Source organism: Lipotes vexillifer, unplaced genomic scaffold, assembly GCF_000442215.2.
Source record: "Lipotes vexillifer unplaced genomic scaffold, Lipotes_vexillifer_v1.1 scaffold1237, whole genome shotgun sequence".
Lineage (NCBI taxonomy): Eukaryota > Metazoa > Chordata > Mammalia > Artiodactyla > Lipotidae > Lipotes > Lipotes vexillifer.
Window position 1 is genome coordinate 248733 of NW_006771447.1, and position 1628 is coordinate 250360.

Here is a 1628-nt window from a genome sequence, read left to right on the forward strand (position 1 = left end):
CGGATAGCCCACTTCCTCACTTTTTCCAGTTCCCTGCGAGGTCTCCTGCGACAGCCCTTTGCACAATAGCAAGCCCACCCGCACACATCACACTGTGCTCCTTAGCCCCTCTTCTGTTTTATTGTCCCCACAGTATGTATTGCCATGTGACACTTCATGTCTGCTTGTTCACTGTCTATGTCCCAGCTAGAGTAAGCTCCATAAGGGCAGGACGGTGTGTTTCCTGCTTGTGTCCTTAACACCTAGACTAGTGCTTGGTATTTGGTGAGCTGTCAGGGAGTTGTTGACTAAGTGAAAAAACCAAATGTGAGCAATTTCAGTGACTCAAAAGGTGTTCTCATTATTTATTACTATGAAACAGATCACTCCAAAACTATGTGGCTTAAAACACCAATAAGTTTTATTACCTCTTATGGTTGTAGAAGTTGACTGGGCTCAGCCAGGCATTTTTCACTTAGGGTCTCTCATGTGGTTCCAGTCTGAAGGTGGCCAGGCTGAGAGTCATCTCACTCATGTGTCTGGTGCCTGGGTGGGAAAGACTCGAACAGCTGGAGCTCTTGGGAGGTCCCTCTCTGTCTCTGTGTGGTCTCCCAGCATGGCAGCTTCAGGGAAGCTGGACTTCTTAGGGTGTTGCCTCAAGGCTTCAAAGTGAGATTCCCAAGAGAGCTGCACAGAGGCTGTACAGGTGTACCTGGGAGATACTGCGGGTTTGGTTCCAGACACCATAATAATACGAATATCTCAGTAAAGTGAGTCACATGAATTTTTTGGTTTCCCAGTGCATATAAAAGTTACGTTTATACTATACTGTAGTCTATTAAGTGTGCAATAGCATTATGTCTAAAAAAAAATGTATATACCTTAATTAAAAAATACTTTATTGCTAAAAAATGCTAACCATCATCTGAGCCTTCAGCAAGTCATAATCTTTGCTGGTGGAGGGTTTGAAATAGTGCAAGAATTACCAAAATTTGACAGAGAAACAAAGTGAGCAAATGCTGTAGGAAAAATGTTGTTGACAGACTTGCTTGAGACAGGGTTGCCACAAACTTTGAATCTGTGGAAAATGCAATATCTGTGAAACACAATAAAGTGACGCACCATAAAACGAGGTATGTCTGTACTGTTTTTTGTAACCTAGCCTCAGAAGTCAGCGTTGTCACTTCTACCACATTCTGTTGGTTGAGGCAGTACAAAGGCCTGCCCAAGTTCAAGGGCAGGGGACACCAACTCCACTTCCTGGTGGTAGGAGTGTAAATGAATTTGCAGACAGGTTTAAATCCACCACCACAGGCTTTGTCCTATGTGTACCATCACAGATTGTTTTTATTGGATATTGTCGAGGTTTTTAGGCAAGGAGAAGTAAAACAATGCAGTCTAGGAAGAGCTTTGGACCAAAAGGATTGAATATTTACTCCTCCCTTTATATCTCAAGTGTGGAGCTAAAGTTTACCTTGTGGAATCATTTTGGGGAGGTGTTTAAGGTAATGGAAAGCCTTTTTTTTCCCCTAACACCAAGGAAGATATTAGTCAAGGGTCCAAAACAGTGATGTTGAAATTTGTTTTTGTTCTTTGTTTTGGTTTACTACTACTTTTTTTTTTTTTTTTTTTTTAACACCGCCCTTTTT

At 42.0% G+C, this 1628-nt stretch overlaps 1 protein-coding gene across 2 annotated transcripts in view; it reads left to right on the top strand.

The window, feature by feature from the left end:
* WASHC2A (WASH complex subunit 2A) overlaps positions 1-1628 on the top strand; it is a 57353-nt gene that overhangs the window by 27450 nt on the left and 28275 nt on the right. The window lies entirely within an intron of this gene.